Here is a 26,228-nt window from a genome sequence, read left to right as displayed (position 1 = left end):
TATGAAATACTTATGGACAAATTGGAGTCAGTATGTGAAACCTCTAATGAACACTTTAAAATACTGCTGACAGAATTATACTGTATACCACAGGGAAATATATACAAGATCTTGTGGTAGCTCACAGTGAAAAAAAATGTGACAATAAATATATGTATGTTCATGTATAATTAAAAAATTTTGCTGTACACTGGAATTTGACATAACATTGTAAAATGACTAACTCAAAAAATGTTTAAAAAATAAAAATAAATAAAATACTCCTGACAGAAATTAAAAGACCTGAATCATCCATGTCTTCATGGGTCAGAAAACTCACTGTTACTAAGATACAAGTTCCCCCAAATTGCTCTACAGATTCAATACGACCCTAGTCAAAAATGCCAGGGGGCAGTTTTGAAGAAACAGATGAGCTTATTTAGGAATCCATATGGAAATACAAAGGACCTGGAGGAGCCTAAACAACTTTTAAACAGAAAAACAAAGTCAGAGAAATGACACTATGTATGTTAAAAACTTACTGTAAAACCATACAACAAAGACAACATGGTATAGACGTAAATGTAGAGAAAAAGATCAAAAGAACAGGAAGAATCCAGAAATAGGCTCACACTTACAGGGACAACTGACCTTGAACCAAGGTGCAAGGTCAATTGAGTTGCAAAAATTTCAACAAATGATGCTGTAACAACTGGATATCCATATACATAAAAATAAATGTTCGTTACATCTTACTCAAAAATTAACTCAAATTATTTCATGGCATAAAGGAAAAGCCTAAAACTATAAAACTTCAAGAAAACACAGGATAAAAATATTTGCTTCCTTGGGTGAGGGAAAGATTTCTCAGTTATGAGAGAAAAAGCACACTCCACAGAAGAACAAACTGATAAATGGAACTTTATCAAAATTAGAAACTTAGGGACTTTTAAAGATACTATGAAAAGAATAAAGGAACAAGCCACAAACTGGGAGAAAATATTGAGGAGCGTGTATTTGATAGAATTGTATTCAGAATGTACAAAGAACTCTCAAAATTCAGTAACAGAAAAACCAGGTTTTTAAATGGGCAAACATTTGAAAATGGGCTTGGCTACAAAAACAAAAGGTGTACAGCAAATAAGCTCATGAAAAGATGACCCACATAATTCATTAGAAAATGTAAGTTCCCAACTATCTTATTAGAAAATTTAAATTAAAACCACTTGAATAACACTGCATAGCTATCAGAATGTCTAAAATTTAAAGCCTGACTATATCAAGTGTTGTGGAGAATAGAGAGGAATGGGAATTCTCAACATACTTGCTGTAAAAGTAAATGGTGCAACCACTTTGGAAAACAACTTAGCAGTTTCCTTAAAAGTTAAAAATACAGGTTTAGTATCATCCATCCCTTTTACCTCTAGGGATGCAGCCAAGAGAAAAAGGAAGCATAAATCCATATGCAGACATGGGTACACTGGGGTTCACAGCAGCTTGATTTGTCATAGTCACCATCAAAAACAGCACACATGTCCATCAGCAGGTAAACTGATGATGAAATTGTGGCATGTCCTTACAATGAAATACGAGTCAGCAATAAAGAGAAAGGAATTGTCGATACATGCAGCAACATGGAAGCATCTCCACGTTATTGTGATGAGTAAGAGAATCCAGACAAAAAGGAATGCATGTTACATTACACAATTTATGTAAAGTTCTGGGTATGCAAACTAATCTACAGTGACAACCTGCAGATCAGTGGTTGTCTGGGGTGGGGAAGGGTGGAAGAAAGGAATTATAAATTGGTCAGACCAGATACAACTTACTGCCAAGGGTTCTAGAAGGAAAAAAGGTTTTCTCTGTTGTACATATAACTTTTCTGTTTTTGGCTGTTTACGATTTTTAAAAATATTTTTTTATATGCTGAATCCTCTCTCCAGAATTAAAGTAATAAATATAATCTTAATACTTAAAAAAACAAAAAATAAATTGGTTCAGATAAACCTTCCAAATGATGGATTTGTTCAGTTCTTGATGTGGTCCTAGTTTCATGGGTGCACATATATGTCACGATTTATCAAATGATGCTATTTAATATGTTCAATTTATTTTATGCCCACTGTACAAAAAAATTAGGAAAACAAAACATTAAAAAAAAAAACAGGTTGAGAGATAAGTAGAGGAAAGTTTCTTTAAAACAGGCTGAGGGGAGCCCAATAATTCTTTTCATAAATTATGCATAATGATGGCCATTCCCCGTAACTAAGACCCATTTAATTCTACGAACCTTTATTTTCTACATTATCTAGCATCCCCTGAGTGTTAGATGCTGTGCTAATAGCTGAGGATTTAAGGGGGCAGTAGAGTCTATATGGAATATTTTAGCACAGTGGTTGAGAGCACTGGACCTTACTGCATCCTGACCTGGGTTTACCATCCATCGCTACCCCTTCCCTGCTAAAAATGATCACAAGGTGAATATGCAAATTATCTAAGCTCTAGCTTCCTCTAGTGTAAAATAAGATTAAATGGGATAATATGTATTATGTTCTCACTAATGCATGGGGTGCGGTATGTGTTCAATAAGTTATTACTACTTCATATGACCATGAAAATAAAAACAATGATTTTGAGCATATCAGCAAGAGTCCAGAGAAATAAAAGAAAGAACTGATTTGGAGAACACTGAAAAGCTTTTAACAGGCTTACTTCTTCTCACGGAAGCTGTGATAATTTGTCAGTCTAAAAATACACTTTCTAGAAACCTTCTGCCTTAAGTATCCTATTTTTCAGTGGCTAAAGAAACCCAAGATTCCTTTAAAATGTCAGAATGGCACACATGACACCAACTAGTGTTCTCGGTTAGCAAACTGCAATTCAATTATCCACATGCAAGATGAAGAAAATGAAACTCCAGCACCCATTTTAAAAAGCCTTCTGTCAGCTGCAGCAAAGATCATCTGCTGCTTGAAAGTTGTTCTCAGCCAAAACATCAAATATACTTTCAAACATCTTTTTTTTTTATTTCAGTTGGGACCTAGGATGCCTCTACTGGCAATTTGCAGAGCTTTCTCAACAGTATCTGAGTTCTGAACCATAAAGTGATTGTATTTCTGATCATTACCTTTGGGACAGGAGGCAGGCAAGGTAGAAGAACAAGTGGAATATACCACAGCTTCTTTATCCAGTCATCTGCCATTGGGCATTAAGGTTGTTTCCATGTCTTGGCCATTGTAAATAGTGCTGCTGTGAACACTGGGGTGCAGGTATCTTTTCCAGTTACAGTTCTCTCTGGATGCATGCCCAGGAGTGGGATTGCTGGATCATATGGTAAGTCTGTTTGTAGTCTTTTAGAGGGATCTCCATACTTTTTTCCATAACAGCTGCACCAAACTATATTCCCACCAACAGTGTAGGAGTGCTCCCTTTTCTCCACAGCCTCCCCAGCATTTATTGTTTGTGGACTTTCGAATTTATACAATAGACTACTACTCAGCCATAAGAAATAATAAAATAATGCCATTTGCGGCCACATGGATGGACCTGGAAAATGTCATTCTAAGTGAAGCCAGAAAGAGAAAGAAAAATACCATATGATATCACTCGTATGTGAAATCTAAAGAAAAAAAGACAGACAAACTTATTTACAAAACAGAAACAGACTCACAGACATAGAAAACAAACTTACGGTTACCAGGGGGAAGTGGGTGGGAAGGGATAAATTGGGAGTTCGAGATTTGCAGATAGATGAACAACAAGTTTCTACTGTATAGCACAGGGAACTATATTCAGTATCTTATAGTAACTTAATGGTTAAAAAGAATATGAAAACAAATATATTTATGTTCCTATATGGCTGAAGTATTGTGCTATACAGCAGAAATTGACACAGCATTGTAAATTGATTATACTTCAATAAAAATATATTTTAAAAAGAATGGAGGGCTAAAATCCCTCTTTAAAGCATGATGTTCCACCTAGAACACCAGCAGGAGGACTTAATACTGTGAAGGGCTTAGGCTTGGCTGCGATGCAAATTCCACTATTCCCTTCTTCAGAATTTCCAGGCTAGGTACCTGTTTCGATGGCCAGGAAGAGTCAATACTTAGAGGGAAAGATGTTTCATTGAAGCTAATCCTGCACAGTGACTGTGCCAGAGGATCCCCTTTTCCAGCAGCTAAGCTCCTTGAAGCCAAGATATGGGGGTGGTTCAAAAAAGTAGACAGTAACTCGGCATTTTAAGACCGGATCACTCCCCCGACTCTGACCCCTCCACATCACTGGTAGAGCACAAATAGCTCCTGGAATTCTACTTGTTAAACTTTTAACAGTGGTGTATTGGGATAGTATACTGCTCAGGGGAATGCATTAGCTGGTACAACCTACCAGGCATTTGAAACTTACAGAGCAAACTATTACAAGCGCAGTGGGATTGGGCAGTTTATTGCAAAACTGCATTGGTGCTGTACAGAAAGATACTAAAATACTGAAGGCCATCATCGAGCATTTGAAAACCAAAGGACCTCTGTGACAGCGTACAAAGCCTGACCTCCTGTATCAGGAGTAGAGACAGAATACTGCGTCCTGGGCAAAAGACCAAGGATACGATCATCTGAGTAACCGAGCTTCAAAAGGTGACATATTCTGATGAGGTAAGTCTTTTAGGTCAAGATCAGAGTCCTAATTGGGAAAACCTAGGAGTCTGACACACAGAATGGAGCCATCTGGGAGGAATCCTCCAAGATTTTAGGTACCCAGATTCCTGAACCTTCTGAGGCTGCAGAAGTGACTGACCTCTGTTAAGAGCTAGGCCTTCCCTCATGCTGGCAGGGTATGTCCCTCCCCATCAAGGCGACGGTTTCCCCTAAGGATATACACCATCTTCCTTCCTGACTAGGCATGTGGCTAGGGTTAGGTCATGGCACAGACTAGCTGGGGATATTCCAGGCCTGTTAAGGAAGGCAAGATCATATGCCCAAAACAAATGGCAAGACTTAATAGCACACTTGTTCAAGGGGTCCAGAACAACAGCAACAAAAAGTGCAGAGAAGAGTTGATAGATTTGGAAGCCCTCTCCTAAGACAGAGGATTATAAACAAAGATTTCAGGAAACAATTCCTCATAACATGGAAAAAGTAAAGAGAAGGCCTGTTGTTAAGCCAAGTGGAATTGCCATGGCAGATGGTGAAAGGAACAATTAAAAGGCTCAGGTAACTGGGCATTCTTGAAGAAATAAATTATATGTGTCCAGAACACCTGCCAGATGATTGTCTTCCACAGGGAGACATAGAGCCAAAAGAAATGCTGCTGGAGAGACGCATGAAAAGTTAACTAAAGAGTGAACTGGTGGCTCTTTTCTGTAGACATGAGCTGAAGATGAGAGGACTTTACCCAACCAGGATCACAGACACTGTCACAGTAGAAGCCAAGAGGCTGAGTTTGAATGCTGTAAGCGGGTGTCTTACTGACTGACAGGAGTGCAGTTGCATTAAAGAGGCCTGACATCTAGGAAGTTACTGAGTAGGCCAACAGAACCATAGCAATGCTAGGGGCAAACTAGATGGGCTGCCAAGAGTACTACTCAGCTTATAGGAGAGTCACTGTGAGGCTGAGAGTGGTCACTCCCATAGAAGTCTTGACCTTTGACGCATTTTACAGACCCACGTGTCTTGACAGGTAGAACTCTTTGCTTGACCCCAAATCCTTTCTCACATGGAATCCTTTGCATCCTCCTCTAAAAGAAGGATCCTGCAAAAGCCCAAGTATGCATGATTATGTTTCCTCAGTCCTTGCCCAAAGTTACTAATGGCCATTCAGCCAGGTATTTCAGGAAAAACAGAGCACCCAGATCTTTCAAGGAATATTAGAAATAGAATGTGAGTTGATATTAATATCCAGGAAAGCAAAGTGTCATCTTGGCCCTGTTGCCACAGTGGGGAGTACATGGGAATCTGGTTAAAAAAAAAAAAAAAGTCCTGGCCGAGGTCTGACCTGTGATGGGTATTCTGAGCCTCCTGCAGTTCCTGAATGTGGAACTGGGATGGATACACTTTGCAACCGATTCAGCACCCATACTGAGTCCTCGGCATGTGAGGTAAGAGGAAAGGGTAATCGATAACACAAGTGAAAGCCTCCGAAATTTCCCTCAAAGAGCTAGCTCAGTACATCAAAGGCAGTATTACATTCTGGACAGGGACGGCAGCAATGAGTTAAGGATTTTGATAATATGAATCCATCTTCATTATGTTCGATTACTGCTACCTTTGGACCTTCTTTTAACATCTTATTTGTCACGCTTACCATCTCTATCTTTGGATAGCAAAATAGTATTTTATAAGTCCTGGATGTTTTGGAAATATAAAATTTTTTTCTGATATTTTAATACCTATCTTTGCATTTTAACCTACATACTTATTTTTTAAGTATAAAATCATCCAAGCTATTTTCTTCCTCCACATAAAGATGTTAGCTTCTTTGTGCCACCCACTGCATAGCCTGTTTTCTTTTTTGCTTAGTTTTAGCTTTTTTGTTTGTTTTACACAAGTATTTTATAATTAAGGATATATTAAATTCACCAAAAAGTTATTGAATATCATGTTATTCTGATATTCTGTGGATGCATATCCTACCATCTTCTTCCTTCATTTCCCTTTTCACTGCAGTGTATTTAAAAATAATTTTTAACAAGGTTTTCTGGTTATTAGACTATCACAGTGTTTCTCACTATCTTTTATTCTTACTCTCGAATGATAACTTAGCTGGGCATACATTTCTAGGCTATTTTTCCTTAACACTTTGAAAATATTGTTTAAGTGCATTCCAGCATCTGTCGTTGCTGAAGAGAATTTTGTTGTCTCTTTAATTCTCATTTCTTTTGTCAGTCACCTGGCAGCTTTGAAATGTCTTCTTTAATCTCGATAGTCTGCAGTTCAACTATGATGTCTAGGTTATGTTTGGTCCCTATTTTTAATTTTTATTTATGCAGAACACTAGGAGATACATTAAATTGAAGATCTAGCCTTATTTAATATTTGAAAATTCTCAGCTCTTGTCTCCTCAAATACTGCTCTTTATGACTCTTTCAGTTTCTATTTTTGGATCTCTTAGAATCTTGATATATCTCCCATGAGTCTCATTTACTACTTGTCCCTTTATCAATGATGTGTTCTGGGGTGAATTCTTTCGTAACCAATTTCCTATTTCCAATTTTATGTTCAGTCTAGAGCTTTTCCTGCCTCTTAAATCTTTTATTTTAATAAATATATTGGTTTAATTTCAAGATACTTACTTTCATCTCTCTCCTACCCCATCTTTTCTTGTTTCATTTCTGTTTGGCTTCACAATTTATTCTATAGATGTGATTTATTATGTTTTGAACACTCTAAACATGCTCCGTTTTAAATGTTATTAGATTGCTTTGTAATCAGTTTCATTTAGAGTAAAACTATCTTTTGGTTGTTGATTTTGCTTTGCTTAGTATACTTTTTCTTCTTAGCTTCTCCCAGCTTAATTTACCAATAAAGATATTTCTACTGTGTTAACATCATAAGCCCCTTTATCTTCATGGGTTTTAGGGTTTAAGTTTTTAGGGATTTACTCTAAAAACAAAGGCTTTTTTTTCCTTTCTTGCCCTCCCCCCTCATTTCCTGCATATGATTCTCTGTCTGGTAATTTTGAAATTACCTTCAGTACCTCAACGTCTCCAGACTCTAAGTTAAGAAACAGGTCTTAAAATAAGGATTTGGAGTGACTTTTACAAAGTCTGAGGACACAGCACATCCTGGAAACCAATGTTTGCTTTAAAAGTGGCATATCTAGGCCCTATAGTCTCACTAAGCCCACGTTTTTATACAAAATCTAAGTCTACGCAGCGTTTTTAGGACATTAGCTTACTTTCCTTTTCTTTGTTGGGGAGGCGGTAGTCATCGCTCAAGCACGGGTTTCGTGAGTGAGTGGTTCGTCTCCCCACCTGGAGTGCTGTACGTTGGTCCTGATCCCCACCAGGAGGTGACTCCCAGACGCCACTGTCCACGGGCAGACCTGGAGCCAGGTGTGTCTAATGTTTCACATTTGTTCATAAATTTCCTTTATCTTTTCCATTTTTAGTCTAAAATTGAATTTATAAAATCAAAAATTACAAAAAACTTTTATTTTCTTCATAATATCCATTTGTAGGGAAAATAAATCCCTGTGTATGAAAGTGATACTATGATTAATTTAAAATAAAAATAACTTTCAGTCCAAATTCTAAGAGAGTGATCATTTGAAAAGAAAGAACAGACAGAATATTTAACTCTGTGAAGATTAAGAGAATCTGTCTAGATCCATAGGTCTCGTGTCTCATACGTAAGTAGGATGACACACGCTAGATGAGCACCCCTCCCCCCCAAAAAGAGGAAACAGATTAGGAAAACTGACCCTATGACCAAACCCCCTGAAAACAAATTCCTTAGTCTAGAGATGAGCAAACAGAAGTTGGACTGATAAAGGACAATTACATATATGGAGTCTTTTATATATTTTTTTCTCTTTATAAATAGTAATTCAGTATCAGGGAAAGAAGGGAGAAAGAAAGGAAGGAAAGAGAAGGCAGGGAGGGAGGAAGGAATGAGAAAACGGAGGAAAAAGGGAAGAAGAGAGGAAGGGAGAAAAAGGAGCGAGGGCTGAAGAGAGAGAAGTGGAGGGAGGAAAGGAAAAAGAAAAGGAGGAGACAGAGGAAGAGATGATGGATAAAAGACTGGAAGGGAATTCAGCAAATAGACAAAATTCTTCAATTGTAGAGACTGTGAGATACTAATGCAAAATCTCAGTCAGTGGGGATTATTCAGCAGAGTGTAAACAGCTCTCTTTCTGAGCTGCTTTAAATGCACTTAAATAGCAGCCTTGGCTGGGAGCTTGACTTACTGAGTCCCTTCCAGCTTAGTCATTCCCTGTCACATCTCGGAGTAGACATAATGCCTCATAAAAGTTCTTTCAACTTCTGCATATTCTAGGCATGAAAGTTTGAGCTAGGTCTGCTGAGCCTCCCACTTCAGAATTACTGATCTAAGAGGTTTGTGAGCACGTAAACCTCTGGGTACTGATGGGAACCACACTCTAGGGCTTCTTGGGTTGTCTGCTACTTAATTAGACCTTCCACACGGGAAGAGAGCAATGAGCTGGTGTCCCATCTCCAACAGATGCCCCTGCCAGATGCTCAGAGAAGCACACACTCCATTTCCTATAATGTGGTCTATTCATTTTTATGCTGTGTCAACGAAGCCCTTCTGAGGATACTAGAATTTACGATGAAAGCAAACAGAGTGTAAACAGTAAAAGGGGTAACCTCTATGCCGCACTTTGCTGCATATGCTTCTAATGGGTATTCTCTCGTCTCTGCCGTCTACTGCTTATGCTTTAGCTTCTACTGCATTACTTCTGGTGACTCTAAATTGGAGCCCGTGTGCACCGACAAGAGGCCTGACGACCCACAGTATCCCAGCGCGTGGGATGACGCCTGGACCACCACAGTCAGACAGTCGCTTCCCCTGCGGGCAGGCTTTGATAAAACGTGCTGTTGACAGCACCGATACTGATGTAACAGTGAAAGAGGGAAGGAAAGAACATTTCTGAGGAGATGTGAAGATTCAAAAGAAAAAATAAATAAGCTCATAATAAATTATATCCATTGTGTTATTTTGCTCAAGGCAGTCTGTTTAAAGGTTCCCATGAGGGCCGTAGAGGGAGGAACTCAAGGAGAAGACCATCCGGCCAGGGCAGTAGGTCCCACTTATTTAGCCATTAAAAAATACCAATCATATCATCATTTGTTATCTGATAAAAGAATGTATTTGAGAATACTTTGCTAGGATGAGGTGAGTCTGTATTCAGAGGCCTCTTGGAATCACAGTCATATTCTTATTTCATATAGAATAAGGTGTACTAGAGAGAATACAGATTTTGAAGGCAAATAATCCAGTTTGTATCACTTACGAGCTGTGTTACAGGCTTTTCCAGCTTCTGTATGTCACGTGGGGAGTACAATAACTAACATGCACAGTCACTGCTAAGCCCAAACGATAAAAATATGCAAAGCATCTCACACAGAGTTTAGTGCCCAACTGGTGTTCAAGAAATACTGGTTCCCTTCCCACCACTCCCACAACTAAACTTTTCCCTCAAGGATTATTTTTCATATGACCCATCCTGTGTGTCCCATCATGGCTGATGTCTGACAAGTACCAGCTAATGACATCCTGCCTTTGGATACTTAGGTAAAGTCACCTCAATCATCTATATCACGTTTTAGGTAAAATTTCAGCCAATTCCTGAGAGCTTACATTCATGGTTATGACAGAACACTATTTTCTTCCCCAATGGAGTCTCAAATTCCTTTGCATTGCACCATCTGCTGTCATGTGTTTCTCCCAATTCCATGTTGATCCTTATATCCAACAACTTCTTACCCTTGATTTCTACCAAACACCTAATTACATGAGCAGCAGAGGTGAATGCTACAGAGACAGAACTTAGAGCAATACACACCCCTGTTCCTACACTTCCCCTTCCTGTCCAGAGTTGGAAATTTCTTACTGGACATTCTTTTCCTCAAGGTTCATTCAGTCCCTCCTAACCCCATTGCTTAGCCTTTTTTGTCTTATTTATTTCCCTTCATTATTCTTGTTTGTTTAGCCCCACACTGAATTTACGTTCTCCTCTTAGTGTTTAGGTGTCTTACCTACATTTTCCCAGCTTGATTCTGTAGGAGCTCATCTTCCACCTTCTATTAACTTAGTAGAACTCATTCAGTGTCTTCACCAAGAGAAAACCTGATATCCACTATTAAAAGTGTATTTTTCTTATCACTTTAAGAGTACTGAGTACTCTTACTTACTGAAAGCAAATATTATTAATGATAATTTTTCCACATATAGACAATTAAAATATATATAAAGGTGAACTATCTTTCTACAGGGTGTCAACATAAGCTTCATTTCTTTTTTCCTTTTCCTTTTTTTTTTTTTTTTTTGCCATAGCTGAACTACTTTTACCATTCATGGATTATCTGATTTTGACATATCACTTTCATATTATGCCCTGAGTGTCTGTCTGAGAATAAATAAACCCTAACTTATTCTCACAGTCACAACACGTTTTTCTACCACAGAACACTTAATACCAGAGAGTTCCAATGTTGCTCTGATCCCAGCTAGACTGCAGCCGTCATGAAGGAAGCACTGCTAAATCCCTGCAGTAGTGCTTGGGGGTCTCTAGTGCTGACGTGAGATCAATGTTGGGGCTGAAGTTATCACAAGACTCAACTGAGATGTGTGTGTAGTATGACCTCTTCACTCCTGGGCCTGGCCCTTTAGTGCCCCTCTGTCTTTAGAAGGTGCTTGAATTTCTTTTTCGGTAGGTCAGGGCTCCAAGAGATTACAGCAGTAGATGCTAGTCTTCTAAAAGGCTGCGCATGGAACTAGCACAAGGCTACAGACTGAGTGTTCCTGTTCCCGCAGAATTCATGGTAAATCCTAATGTCCACTGTGATGGTATGCTGGAGGCAGAGCCTTTGGGAAATGAATAGGTTATGAATGCACAGCCTTTATGAATGGGATTACTGCCCTTATAAAAGAGACTCCAGAGAGCTCCCTTGCACCTTCCACCTTGTGAAGGTACAATAAGAAAAGGGAAATCTGTGAATCAGGAAGTAGACTTTAATCCAGAACCCAACCTTGCTGGCACCCTGATCTTAGACTTCCTAGCTTCCTGAACTGTGAGTGATAATTGATGTTTATAAGCCTCTCTGCCTATGGTATTTTTGTTATAGCAGCCCGAATGGACTAAGACATGTAGTATCACTATTGGTCAGAAAAGTCCCTGGTAGGCTAGTCCAGATTCAAGGGAGGGAACTACATGCCACTTCTCGACTGGACAAATATCTTCAGCTGCAGCACATACATTGAGCCCTATTTAGGGATCAGGCTCCGTACAAAACCAAAAATATACATTATCTCACTTAATGCCCCAAACAACTCACTGAGGTAGGTACTGTCATTGCCATGGTCACAGTCAGTGAGTTGTAGAGGATGCTACTGGTCCTTGTGGTCTGAATGACTAATGCCCAGGCTCTTTTTCACCATGACATACAGACTCTGATTTAATTCACTAAAAGATTCTACTAGGATGACTTACTGCCATCCATCTTCCAGTGCATGGCCACCAATGTTGATACATTTTCATATATCTGGAAAGTCCAGATAGTTGATTTTACAAATATCAGATTATAATTCAACCTGCAATTGTGTGATTTTTTTTTTTCAGTCCATTGCCAACTGACTCCATGAACCCATGATAGACAGGACATTACACCTGGTCGTGGTTGCTTTCGAGTAGACAAAATCTACCCATGTTTATTTTCTGTTGGTTTTAAAAATTTCCAAATATATACACTGCTATCAAGTCACAAACTTGGGTCAGGGCTTGAAACATCTGCTTGCCCAGGAGGGCAGGTCAGATAATTATTGGAAGCTCTTATTGTTCTTTTAATAGCAAACACGTTGACAAAATACTCCTGACTTTTAGCCAAATCTCTCCAACCTTAAATGTATGAGAAGTTACATTTGGAACATGAACAATTCAGTAAACTAATATAACGGAGAAATATTATAGCTTCCTTTCTTTTATAAGAAACTTCCAGAGTTATCTGGAATATCCTGGATATCAAGCCTGTTAAGCAAAAAGCATTATTAATTTCGGCAGAAAGTTTCTTGCTGATATTAAAACATGATTAATTTTTTCCTAATTGAACTTTTCCATTTTCCCAAGAAGTCTGGGGAAAAAACTAAGACTTCCACACCTGTAGAAGTAAATAATTAAAATAGATGAGACTAAAATTTATTTTGTAAGGCACCTTACACCTTGAGATTGTATATTTTGGGGTGCTCTGTTCAAAACTGTCCCTCAAGTATACAAACAAAAAACATCATATCGACCTTAAGGCAATTTTACGGACCTTTAAGTTGTTTAATGCTTCCTTCTTGCCTAAAAGCTACTTATTATTTGTAACTTTGACCCTCCTACACTGTTGGTGGGAGTGTAGACTGGTGCAGCCACTATGGAGGACAGTATGGACTTCCCTTAAAAAACTAAAAATAGATTTACCATGTGATCCAGCAATCTCAGTCCTGGGCATATACCCAGAGAAAAATAAAATTCAAAAAGACACATGCACCCCAATATTCAGAGCAGCACTGTTTACAATAGCCAAGACACAGAAACAACCCAGATGTCCATCAACAGATGACTGGATAAAGATGTGATATATTTATACAAAGGAACACTACTTAGCCATAAAAAATAAAATTGCATTTGCAACAACATGGATGGACCTGAAGATCATCATCACAAGTGAAGTAAGCCAGAAAGACAAAGAAAAATACCACATGGTATCACTTATATGTGGACTCTAAAAAAATAAATAAGGATACAAATGAACTACTTATTTATAACTTAGATGATTGATTTCTTGAATATGTGTAAGCACATCTGACTGTCCTTTATGACTGGATTACTGCATTCTGTTGATTCTTTGTGGTTGGCTTTATTTCTTTGATAACTATGTAAGTTTAAAAAGCTAAAGCTCTAATCTGTTCTTAGAAACAATGAGTACATATATGTAAACAAAAAAGTGCAGTATATTGTGTATATGTACTTACATGCAATATATAATGTATATGGTACAGTCAAACTAATAATTCTACCTAATAAAACTGAAAAAGGAAAAAGAACTACTTTGACAAGCTGATAGTCTCAAAATTGGTAAAAACAAGAAAATACTTCACCTTCTGACTTTCACATATTCAATGATGCATTTTTCTTTTACTACACAGTTTAATCATTCTGTTAGTAACTCACTATAATTGAACACTGTTATCATAGATTGGTCATAACTTTCAATCCCACATGCATTTGCTTAAAAGGAAAGAATTTATTAGCCTCTCATGATCATGTCCTTGCAATGTGTCCCTAGGTTTATTTCATTACATTGTGTCTTAGAAGGACACATCCAGCATTTCAAATTCCCCCAGTGTCTGTGAGAGAGAATTCAGTGGTGGAGAATACTCAAAGGAGACTGTGAACTTGCAGTTTAAAATTAAAAACCAAATTATAATCCCTGGTAATGAGTCTTATTTCTTTTTCCTATTCTTCAATCCTCTTTAGAGACTCAGAAAATGGAATGGGGCCCAGAATTATGATAATAGCCTAGAGCATAATTGTCGAAATAGGGCACACAGTCTGACATCTTGAGTTCATTTCCTGGCTTACCCCTAGTTGGTTAGGAATTGTGTGTGCAGGAGGGTGTTTGAGTATGTGCTGATCTAACATGAATGTTTCTAAGAAAGGAGGAGCATGATGCTTTCTTTCAAATCTTTAACTAAAATTTATAGTGTAAAAAATGTATATAGTGTTGGGGATGGGAGAAATTATATAAAACAGTCTAATATATATAAAGATTTTAGGATTAGACAAATTTCAGTGTGATTTCAGAGTAAAAGAAGACTTACTCTGGAGGTTCAAATTAGTACCAGGAATAACTGCAAATTTCATAATGAATCTTTTTCAAAATAAAGTTATAATTTTCTATCTACACGTAGTAATCAAGGTAGTCTTTGAATAATGAGTACTTTTTAAACTCTAAATACAATTTCTAAAATACGGTCTAAAACTGAAAAGAGTTCAGGCTCCCTTTTGTCTCTAGTGACTTGACTAGTTCAGTTTCTAACCGACATACAAGTCATCCCTGAATCATTCCATGAGTTAATATGCAAAATAATGACCAAAGCTGATGAACAAGGGACTTAATAAAAATAAATTCCTGCTATGAGGAAGAAATAGAATTAGTTTATTAAATACCAAAAATAGTTATCAGTATACACTGAAATACTGTCATATCTGTTGTAATAAAATTCAAATATCTTCTGAAAGACTAAAAGAAATTGTAATCCAGTAGAGGAAAAACATGCAGACTGATCTACTGATCTATATGAAGTAAAAGGTAATCAATTCATAACAGCCCACTAGTAACACTGTCTTTCATTCTAAGTCGAACGTAGAGGGGGAAAAAATGAGGGGACAGACAAGATAGCAATAAAGACAAAGAGAAGATATTGTTAAAACATCGTCCTTCAGCGAGTTTCCATCACAGAGGATCATGCAGAACATCGTCAAGAGCAGGGACCACGGCAGTCAGGATGTGATATATTTGCTTGTGACTGGCATTGACTGCTCTACAGTAATTAGATTTAACGGCATTTATTCATATTCACAGTGTACTGAGTACACTGGAATGGTGGGTTGATGCTCTGGAGAAAAAAGTAAACTCGTAAGAGAGCAGACTATTTTCTTGCATTACTGTTGAATCATTATCAACTGCAGTACAGTGGTGCTCTCTTCAGTTTTAAGAGAGCTTAACAGTATTCATTCAATAACATTGAAAGACATTATGCTAGAGTTCCTAAACCCTTAGTAAACAAATGGAACAGAGAAAAGTGTTCCAGTGAGACGTTCTCATATAATAATTTTGTTTACTTCCAAAGAGATTCAAGTTTTTGTATCCAAAAACCAAGCCCAATACAGTCAAATAATAACTTGGGTATGAAAAGGTACCTAAAGAATTTGACAGTATACGTAGCAAAACTAGTTTGGTCCTGGAAAAAACAACCATGTCTAATACTCAACTCAGAGCCTTGATGGTTCCTCAGTACTCCGTATTACTCTGACTTGTAATGAAGTGTCATTCTATGCTTTCATGGTCTTCATGTAAAGTTATACATTTTTATTTGTTCAAATTTAGATAAAAAATTAAAATAAAAATAGTAGTTGAAGCCATTTCTAGATTCAGAAATGCTAAGTACTTATTTTATCTCAAGTCTTTGGAATATCCAGCTCTACACTAATGTTTGGCATTAATGCTGTAAAACCCTTAAACTAGGCAAAAGAACAGCCAAATGACAGACAAAAGACACACCTGAAGATGCATTCTAGGATTTCAGGCTGTGCTTTTAAATTACCTGGCATCATACATTTTCAGTGATTCAACTGGCATAAAAATTATAAAATTTCTTGAGGCCTTAGGTTAACATATGGGGCATAACTGAAATACTAAACAATTACAGTACTGAAAAGAAACATAGTAGTTGGAGTCTGCACAGACAGATCGTTCAGGAATTTCTGAACCATACTGATGATTAATATATGTGAATAGACCTTAAAATATTTTATGCTACTAAATAAATGTGAGAGATTTTACTAATGGAAGTCTGAACTTAAACTGCATGATTGTGAATGTGTCAAGGGGAGCAGATACAGACACACAATGGAAGGTTTCTTCACAACGATGACCTAAAACTGAGCCTTGCAGTTTGAGCAAGGAACATTTATTTAAACTGTGAGAACTAAAATGTGAAGTCCAAATGTTGAAGAAAAAAAAAAGAAATTTGGTTAATTTAGATTACAAAGCCAACTGCCTAAAAACTTGCAAGCTGCTAAATGTACAGGGGACTTTTATGTTAACCCTTTTACACTTCTTAAAGTCTCCCACTTCAGAAAGAATGCAGTTATGGAAGCTGATGACAGGAGCACATGTAGCGCTATGTTGGTCATTCTCTTTACTGGAAGTTAAATAAAATGTCCTTTTTGCACAGAAGTGGAAACACTAATTTTTCTCAACAAGCTATTTTAGTTGCTATACTAGGACAATTCAGAGAGAATCAGAGTCTCAAGAAATTATCAAGATACTTAGGTAACACAGTGTCCTCATCTGAAAATCAGAACCTTGGCTTTAGTGGAAAAGATGATACTCCCGGTCAGAACAGCGGGGGTGTGCAGTTGGGAACTCCCAGCTACCCCGTTTGTCTAGAGCCGCGGAGTCTGTTTTGTGTTCACCCAGCTGGCTAGCAAAATCATGACTGGCAAAAGCAGGTTATTGTCTAACATAATGATATCCAGTGTAACTCGAACAGTACTGGGTAAAAATAATTCAGTGAACGGAAGTTCTACAAGGCATCCGGTGCTGCTAACCACATTGGCTGGCCTTCAATCTTTCTCAGTTAGTTATTACTTTTCTGAATTGATTTACCCAAATATTTAAGAAATAGCAGTGTGGTGATATCATCCACTGAGATATTACTGCTGTTACGTTTTCTATGTTTTCATTCTTTTTTCGTTAAGAAAGTTTTACTAGCCTGAAACTTAATGCTGTTTGCACATTTATTCTACTTTGTCAAGTTTTTCTAATTCTTAGAAAAATGCTCTTGTGAAGGCCTTCTCATCCCACAGACAGGAATTAAGGTTACCTTTATTTCTAGACCTAGAATTTTATCTATACATTAAGAAATCAAACAGAAAAGTTTCTTCTCACCTTTCTTGTGACCCACACATATGATCAGCAAGAGAAAGCAGGAGCTATTTTTATCTTCTTTAGTTTAAGAAATGAGGTGAATCATGTGCATGTATAATGATCACTGAATTTTATTTTGGTGTACAAGTAAAAACCTGCATTGTTGGCAAAGAGAAAGGAAAAAAAAAACCCTGCCATTGGGGAAAGTTGAAATTCCCACCTGGGTTCTAAAGCGAGTCTATTGCTGGGTTCAACCCTCAGTATCTCTATTAAAATAAATAAAATTACCTTTCCCCGTAAAAAAAATTAAAATTAAAAAAAATTTAAAGTGAATCTATTGGAATCTTGTAAATTAACTTTTACTTGTATAAGTAACTGTTTCTTTAAACATACGCTTTTTTTTTATTGAAGTACAGTCAGTGTACAATGTTGTGTTAATTTCTGGTGTACATCATATATATACATACATATATTCCTTTTCATATTCTTTTTCATTATAGGCTACTTCAAGATATTGAATATAGCTCCCTGTGCTATACAGTATAAACCTGTTTATCTATTTTATATGTGTTAGTTAGTATCTGCAAATCTCAAACTCCCAATTTACCCCTTCTCACTCTCTTTCCCCCCTGGTCACCATAAGTTTGTTTTCTATGTCTGTGAGTCTGTTTCTGTTTTGTAAATAAGTTTGTCTTTTTCTTTTTTCTTTAGATTCCACATAGGAGTGATATCATATGGTATTTTTCTTTCTCTTTCTGGCTTAGGTCATTTAGAATGACAATCTTCAGGCCCATCCATGTTGCTGCAGATGGCGCTATTTTATTCTTTTATGACTGAGTAGTATTCTATTGTATAACTATACCACAACTTCTCTATTCAGTCATCTGTCAATGGACCTTTTGGTTGTTTCCATGTCCTAGCTCCTATAAATAGTGCTACTATGAACATTGGGGTGCTGAATATAAGATTATTGAAACTAATGTTACTAGAGCAGAATTTGAGGCAACAATCTTAGATTTTTATTAATGATTTTGGAACATAAATACAACCTTGAACTTTCCTTTTAAGTCACATGATGTACTTATCTGATTGAGAAAAGTAAAATGCATCTCTGGTGGCCACAAAGTCCTCTCTATAGGAATCTAAAAGACCTGTATCTACTGTATCTGCTGGTACCAATCAGACAGCAAAGATCAAGGGCATGCAAGCCAAAAGGGAAATTCAACCAAGAAGACCCCTGCAAATAGGGAAAAGGGAAAACAGTTAAAGAAGCCAAGATGGACTTACAGAAAAAAATGTCAAAAGTGAATCTATAGAAAATACCCAGTGGTGTACGTATCCAGGAACTGATACAGACAGAGGGGACAGCACCTGAACATCTTCTAGGAAAGCTACTCTGAATCCATTTCAGTGTAGGAGTCCGACGGACCTTTGTTTCACTCTAAGGTTTTCACTGCTCTAGGCCTTCAGACTGAGAATCCAGGATGACAAAGAAAAGGTACAGTGTCTTCTAAGTAATAGCCCTTCTGCTACCGGAAAACAGAAATACCAGTCTCCAGTAGTCTTTTCAATCCTAACCACATATCAGTTCTTCCCTCAAAATTCAAATGGTAGAGTTGGTCCTTCATGATTCTAGTCTTTTCTCTTTGTTATGTGAGTGGGTTTTTTTCCCGTTTGTTTTAATAACACATGAGCCCCAAATAAACCCAACACTACAGATCTTGACAGAGCAATACATAACACACTGGTACTGTCTTAATTAAGCACAATTTTCTAAATTGCCAGATTTCAGGTAATATTATTTTATCTTTTCTGATAGCCAAATCAAGCTATAGGATTGTATTTAGGTCTGAATTAACAGAGCACATTGAATGTCTTAACTAAGTATATAGTTATTTCCTCGGCATATTTTTGTGTATTTAAATAATTGGCAAAATCCTTGAGGACAACTTTAACATATTCTACTACCAGGAATGAAATTTTTATGTGCCCAGTATGGAGTTTTTGAATAGATGACCCGATGATTACTAAAAAATGTAAAGCTAAACACACACACAGATGGCATTATCTTAATATGTCACTCACTTAAATGAACATATAAAGCATGTGGATAAGAAGTACCTTTTGTTTTTTCCAATCCACACGCTCACTCCTACCCCATGAGTCTTTCAAATTTTAATAAAATATGAACAAAAATCAAACATAATTTAGTAATAAGCATCCTATTAGCACATAAAGATTTTTCTCTCCCCAGAATTTACGTGTATTTTTCAGCTGCATCTTCCCATCATGTTACTGATTTTTTCAAGCAAATATGATCCAATTACCCATTTTTTTAAACTGAAATAAACAAGATGTATTATCTTTCCAAGTTCATCCAAATGACCATTGTGGGTTGAAAAAAAAACAAAATGTCATGCAGCTTGAAATAAAAATTATGGCTCTCTCAATTCAGAACTAGTTAGAATGTTAATTTTTTCTGGTGTTGGACTTGCTCTATACTAGAAAATTAAATGCAAAATTTAAAAATGTGATTGTGTATCCAAAAAACATCCTAGTTAAGAACAACTTTATTTGAATTTAGTGACTGTAGTGTGTACCTGGGTACAGAGGAGAGACCACAGACGTCAGCAGTGTCAGGGCTTCTGCGTGACTTTCACTTCCACTGCTACCAGTCGTCAGAGCTGTGGCGCAGGGTACTTCACTCCCTGACAAAATGCTGTTGGCATTCTTTTGGGGAGGATAATTAGGCTTTTTTATTTGTTTATTCTTTTTTTTTTTTTTAGTGGAGGTACTGGGGATTGAACCCAGGGTCTCATGCATGCTAAGCACACTGTCTACCACTGAGCTACACCCCCCCGCCGATATTGGCATTCTTGAATGTAAATATTTTTTAACTAAGAACAAGAAATTATTCCACCTAAAAAAAAAAAACTTTATTCTTTTTGTTCAGCTTGGGTGATCTCACTGACTTTCATTGTTTTAACTTCTACCTGTAAGTTGATAATTCCTAAATAAATATCTTCCAGCAAACACTTCATCTCAAATTCCACAAATGCACTTGCTTGAGATTTTCATCTTTTATAGCATCAGCAATTCCAGTTCAACCTGCTCAACCTGAACTCATAATCTTCCTCCCTCACTTTTTCTCCTCCTGTATCTTGCTGACTCCCAACTTCATCCACTGTCTAAGCACGCTCATTTTTTTTTTCTCCTCTGCTTTAGCTACAAGAATGATTCTTCTTGAGAAGTCAACCTTGCCATTCTCTTGCTTCAGTACTTTTGTGACTCCCAATAATTTACAAGTTAGTTTTAAGGAATCTGAATTCTATCTTCCAGGATCTCCATGTAGTATGAACCTTGTCTACCTCTGCAGTTTCAGCCCTCGCCATTTCTTCACTGCTACTTTTTGCTCACACTGAATTGTCAGTAGTTCTCCACAAACATCAGCATTCCAGTTACCCTGACTTTCATGTTTCTCTAGTCATTTACACTCTCCTGTCCCCTCTAACTAATTAACATCATTTAAGACATAGATTAGGTATCATCTCCTACAGAAAACAAAACTCTTCTCCAGTTCCTTTTCTTCATCTCCTCTGATTAATATGCAATAAAGACCCAGTAACAATTTCATTGCTGTACATCCAGTTAATTTTTTAATTATCTCTACCTATATCTATGTTCCTTATGTCTCTTTGGTTCTTAGCATTTGATTCCTAAGCATATAAGAGGCATTCAGTGACGCTCCAAAGGGCAAATGAATAAATATATGACATCTGAGCTAGGCTTTAAAAAGATAAGCAAGACAGGGACTCATGTAAATTTCAGAAAAGTTGTTTCAGGCAATGACATACCTGAGCCCAAGCATGAGGAGGAAAGCAGAGCCCATGTAAGTCGGGTTCAAGCCAGTCAAAATGAAAATGGTTAAGACAGCAATGGCTACTGCCACCCGGCTGTGTCCTCTCTGGGTACTTTCAAGTGTCAGGAGAGCCTATCCAATCCAGGTAGTCCTCTTTACCCCAGCCCTTTATATAGGTAACAAAAGAATTAAGAATGGTATGATCCAGTAATCCCACTCCTGGGCATATATCTGGAGGAAACTCTAATTTGAAAAGAATGCACCCCAATGTCATAGCAGCACTATATACAATAGCCAAGACATGGAAACAACCTAAATACCCATCAACAGATGACTGGATAAAGAAGTTGTGGTATATTTATACAATGGAATACTATCCAGCCATAAAAATAATAAAAGAATGCCATTCGCAGCAACATGGATGGACCTAGAGATCATCATTCTAAGTGAAGTAAGCCAGAAAGAGAAAGAAAAATACCAGATGATATCACTCATATGTAGAATCTAAAAAAAAAAAAGAAAGAAAGAAAAATGAGGACACTAATGAACTCGTCTACAAAACAGAAACAGACTTGCAGACATAGTAAACAATCTTATGGTTACTGGGGGAAAGAGGGTGGGAAGGGATAAATTTGGGAGCTTGGTATTTGCAAATGTTAGCCACTATATATAAAAATAGATTTAAAAAAACGAATAGCACAGGAACTATATTCAGTATCTTATAATAACCTTTAATGAAAAAGAATATGAAAATGAATATATGTATGTCCCTATATGACTGAAGCACTGTGCTGTACACCAGAAATTGGCACATTGTAACTGACCATACTTCAGTAAAAGAAAAAAAAAAAAAAGAATGACTGAATTCATACTTTACAATAAGTATTATCTAAAATCAACCAAAGGATCATTTCATAATAATATCGTATCAAGAAGAGAGTCCTATTTTCAATTCTCACTTGATCAGGAATCAATAAAAGTCTTGTTAATGATTATGAACATTAATCATCTGTCAATGTTCTAAAAGAACGTCTCTGCTCTGGGCCTCACTGCAGTCTCCCTCACACTGACTTCATGCCACACCACTCTGTGCTAAGTGTTTCAGCCTTGCAGTGCAGAATTTCTCTGTCTCCGCTTTAAGGTCACCTTAAGTACTTTTTTTTTTTTAACATCAAAGTGATGGTTAAGCTAGTTTTGCTCCTCTCTGTTATGCTCTACAAAATGTCTGGCCTGCATTACTTGGTACTGTGGACTGACTTCTTTCTATTTGGGAGGACCTGAATTTTCCCGTCTCTAATCTTAGGACATTGTGTTCTCTAGCCATCTGTTTCTGGGTTCTGCCTACGCAGCAGAGATGGGGAAAAAAGAGTTTTATATCCTCCTCCTTTTGCTAGGAAGAGTAATTTCCAGATCGACTGAACGAACAGCAGAACCCTTACCACATAGGAAGGTGGAGGTTGTGACATTTCAGGTGTAACACAGTGACACCCACCCCTGCATCCATCAACTCAGTTCATCTCCAACAGACAACTTCATACTCAATGTCATGGAACTTAACAGGGAACATCTGTGGCAGCAAAATACAATTTATGAAGCTACTACATTTGGAAAGTCAGATGAAGTCAAAAGTCATGGCAAGCTTTAAATGAAAGGTCTGTATAAAGACTGAATAAAACAAGTAAAGGAAATCTCAGGAAACGAGTAACATCAAGACAGTGATGTTTCTCACGACAGAGTAAGATACATCTTATTTTTACTTTTATCCTGAGACTCCTAAGTGGGATGCGAGTATTGTCAACATGTACATTAGTATGGTCATAACTGTATCATGTGCTTCAAAATTCTAAATAGATTTTAAAAAATTAGTTGGAATTTTCCACTGGGAGATGTGACTTTCTCATAACAACAGAGACTTTATTTTTTCAAGTTGTTTTAATACTAAAAGCGAATTGCTCCCGAGCATCTATGCATTTATACAAGTCGTATCCACAGCAGTTACTGCTGAAGGACAGCCACACCTGCTGAAAGCGTAAAAACTGGCCTGGATTTACCCTTGGAAACTGCAAACTCATAGTGGCGTGTGTTCTGTTTGATGACAGTGTTACTTGGCAGAACAAATTAGTGATGTTCAGTCAACACCAAAAAGGCACACTGGAACATACCTGACAAAGTTATTTTGACATGTGGAAAATGTGGCATGTATATATAAAAAAAGATCCAGATCCATTTGAGTTTAGTTTTAATCAAGTTTGATCTCATTTAGACAAATGTTACATCTATAATTTTAATGAGATATCCTTAGCATTTAATTATCAGTTATTCATTGAAATATTTCAGCTATCATGACACTTATTTTTTCTCTGAGTTCTCTGTATGGTGTACGATACCTCTATTTCAAAGATGAAGGAAAATGGCCAGTAGGGTCATAATATTGTAAAACATACTATATATATATATATATATATATATATATACACACACACACACACACACTCACACACACACATATGTGTGTGTATATATATATAATTTATTGAAATATCCTGATACTATAAAATATTCACCTATCTTGTTCACATTGGTTATTTTATTAGTACTCCTTGCCTTTAAACAAGAGTCAAGACCCTTTTATTTTTAAGTATATAAGATTTGTTACCTCAATATTTCAATGTTCTAGATATAAAACCCTCATGATAGGCTGAACACATATACAAGAATGACTTTCAAAGATATTTTCTTTTGAAAAATAGCAGTATATTGAAATATAATGCCAACTTCAAATTGTAATCATACAATGTTTAAAGACTCAGACCATTTGCTCTCATTTTTAGTTCAAAAACATAAAATGCTACCAAAATCTCCATATGAATGGATGTTTGTGACACTGTAGAGGTACTGTGGTCTGCCACCCAGACCTTCTCTTTAGGGCTGAAGCATCCATCCTGCAGATGCAAGGACGTCTGCCTTTTGAATCAAGGAGATTCAGCCTCCTTGCCACAATTTTAAATACCCCTGAAAGACTGGATCTTCAGAGACCCACTGGGGTCTGAGGAGGACGGTGCTGAAAATACTTTTCACACTCCCCCTCTGCCTACCCTTACTTCCCTCTCTTACAGGAATTGTTGATATTTCCCAGTGTATCTACTGCATATAAATGTCTATCTTGGAATCTATTTTCTGGTAAAATGACCTATGAAAATGAGGGCTGGGAAACAGGCACTAAAATGATAAAGTGAGGGATTAGAAATTTCTTTGGAACTATACCATTCACTGTCCAGATACCATTATCACTGAGATAAAACAAAGAGATTCTGGCATGTCATTTCCTCCACTGGTGAGCTGTGATAGGATAGCATGGAAGGGAATGCTTTGGTGGGTCCACTAGCACACACATCCCCAGAGCTTCAGGGAAATGGCAGTTGTAATTATTATAGAACCAAATGGCTCTTGCTGGATGCTATTGATACAGCAAAGAAAAAATATAAAAGGAAAAGTAGAAGATGATCAATTACTAATTCCAGGTAAGTCTGAAATCTACAAAATCTCCTGGGAAAGTGTAAACACATCTTATCTCCTGCATCCTGAAGGTAGTAAATGCTGCAGATTGGACCCAGAATGTAAGAATACAAAAGCTCCTAAGAGGACTGAATTCTCACCTCCAGCAAGTCTACTATGCCAAAGTCAGAATCTAAGATTAAGTTTGGAAAATATTTATCTACAAACCAAAGTATATTAAATCTCCACATGCTCCAGAACCCTTTAGTCCTGCAAAAGTGACTCACTGCTCTTTGTTAATGGCCGTTGCTCCTTCCACTTGCCAGAACATAAGTCAGTATTTATATGCAGGCACTCTTCATGATGCAATATTTAAAATGCTAGCAAGGGCCTAAGGAGATAGGTGCTAACATTCTTTTAGGGTGACTCTAGAATCATAGAAAAAGCAATTGGCCATATTCAGTTAAATAAAAATGACAAAAGTACCATAGAAAATTGCAGAAGAGTTCAAAAGACTCAGATTAGACATGCTAGAGCAGGTAGACTATGTAAAGTCAGAAAAGTAAAAAAAAAAAAAAATAGGAGATAACTGTGTTTCACCGAGAACACCTGGAGGACCCTCTGTTTAGCAGAGTGATAAGAAATTTGTTTGTGAGAAGGGCACCAGCATTATTAAGAAGCTCAGTGGTGGCTGTCTTCTGTAGGACAAGGATAACAGTAGGATGTGCTGTTGCAGAAATGGATTCCCTGATGGCAATGGGGATGATACCATCTCCCAGATAGTAGAGGCCATATGGTGTTACTTAACCATCACAGACAAAGTTGGAGCAATTATCCTAATGAGCAGCAAGGCTGAACTGGCAGCATGAGTCTGTGGCCCAACTCACAGAGCCTTGGAAATGGTTAACAGAACCATTGTCCCTAGGGAAACGACAGGGTATTGCTCAATCAACACAAAGAAATCAAGGATGATCAGGAGGCTGAGTGGCTACCCTGATAAAACCCACAGTCCCAGCAAAGTATGGAGACCTAAGCCAATTCACAGGCCCAGCCACCTGAGTAAAGGACAGGTCAGGTCCCCTAGAGGAAGGACCCTGTCTTACTACAGGGAGGGTATATAGGAAAATCTCCTCCAGCACTTTACCAGAGGAACCTGTGGCCGTTTAACTTCACACTGAGGAAACGGGAATAGGCCAGTTTTTTTTTATGACTCTTGGACATAATGTCTGAGTTGACATTTATACCTGGAAAACTGAAGTATCTCCATGTCAACTCGCTATCTCCACCTGTTATAACGAAGGAATGCGGAAGCCAGGCAGTCATCCGTGTCCTGGCCCGGGTCTGGCTCCCACGTGTCTCTTAGGTCCACAAATCTATTTTATAGTCATTTCCCGAGTCCCTAAATGTTTAATTGGAATGGATGTATAGGATAATTGTCAGAATTCCCCCACTGGTTCCATGGTTTGTGAGGGAAGAGCTATAATAGTGGGGAGAACCAGATGGGAGCCTCTGAAA

The 26,228-nt window shown here is 37.4% G+C and overlaps 1 protein-coding gene and 1 long non-coding RNA gene across 15 annotated transcripts in view; one reads left to right on the top strand and one right to left on the bottom strand.

Annotated features, from left to right (window-relative positions):
- Positions 1–9,657, top strand: part of LOC140697439 (uncharacterized) — a 175,309-nt gene extending 165,652 nt beyond the window's left edge. For all 3 annotated transcript variants that reach the window (XR_012074535.1, XR_012074536.1, XR_012074537.1), the window contains exon 6: positions 9,383–9,657. This is a non-coding gene — a long non-coding RNA (uncharacterized lncRNA). The remainder of the gene's footprint in view (positions 1–9,382) is intronic.
- The window catches only part of ELAPOR2 (endosome-lysosome associated apoptosis and autophagy regulator family member 2), a 660,265-nt gene that overhangs the window by 41,092 nt on the left and 592,945 nt on the right, over positions 1–26,228 (bottom strand). The window lies entirely within an intron of this gene.

The sequence above is a fragment of the Vicugna pacos genome, chromosome 7, assembly GCF_048564905.1.
Source record: "Vicugna pacos chromosome 7, VicPac4, whole genome shotgun sequence".
Taxonomy (NCBI): domain Eukaryota; kingdom Metazoa; phylum Chordata; class Mammalia; order Artiodactyla; family Camelidae; genus Vicugna; species Vicugna pacos.
Note: the sequence above shows the minus strand (reverse complement) of the source record. Positions and strands in the feature narration are given on the sequence as shown.